At 40.8% G+C, this 703-nt stretch overlaps 1 pseudogene; it reads left to right on the forward strand.

The window, feature by feature from the left end:
• The first annotated feature begins 242 nt into the window (after positions 1-242).
• On the forward strand, positions 243-351 carry LOC132869518 (5S ribosomal RNA; annotated as a pseudogene).
• Positions 352-703: the final 352 nt, after the last annotated feature.

A 703-nucleotide genomic window follows, 5' to 3' on the forward strand; every position in this document is an offset into this window, starting at 1 on the left:
AATTGATTAGAATGCAGGAAATTGCATCTAAGAAATACAAAATTTCCTGGGGGAGGGCCCCCAGACCCCCCGTCCAAATAATGTCCTCCTTTTTGGTGTTATGGAAATGGTCACCCTAATCGCAGCATTGTCTTGTGAACTACAAATCGACTGTAATCAAACATGTTCCCAAATATATCATTATCTTTCTAGAAAGCTGTCAGTTGACGTCTTTAAATAGAGATGTTTTAGCCTAGTCTCTCACTTACGGCCATACCACCCTGAGAACGCCTGATCTCGGAAACTAAGGAGGGTCGGGCCTGGTTAGTACTTGGATGGGAGACCGCCTGGGAATACCAGGTGCTGTAAGCTTTTCTTTTGATTTTCTCCTTATTCGTTATCGATCGTTAAAAAGAAAAAAAAAATTATGTACAAGGTTATTCGAGGTCGCAGACCTCGCCCCCGCCGCGTAACGATGATTTCCTCTTGGCAAGAGGGGAAAGGGGGGTCATTCAGATTATATTCATGCACTATTTTCTTATTTGTTTCTTCCATTACTCCAACTGAATATAATTCCTGTTGGGTTACGATACATTGCTTTATCAGTTTTCAAGGGCATCATTAAAGACAGGCAGTGCAGCGCTCGTATTATTAAACAGGTCTGTACAAATCGTGGTTCATTCTTTTCTCATAAAACATAATTGTTCGGAAAATATATATGTGA

This window comes from Neoarius graeffei, chromosome 20 (genome assembly GCF_027579695.1).
Source record: "Neoarius graeffei isolate fNeoGra1 chromosome 20, fNeoGra1.pri, whole genome shotgun sequence".
NCBI lineage: Eukaryota > Metazoa > Chordata > Actinopteri > Siluriformes > Ariidae > Neoarius > Neoarius graeffei.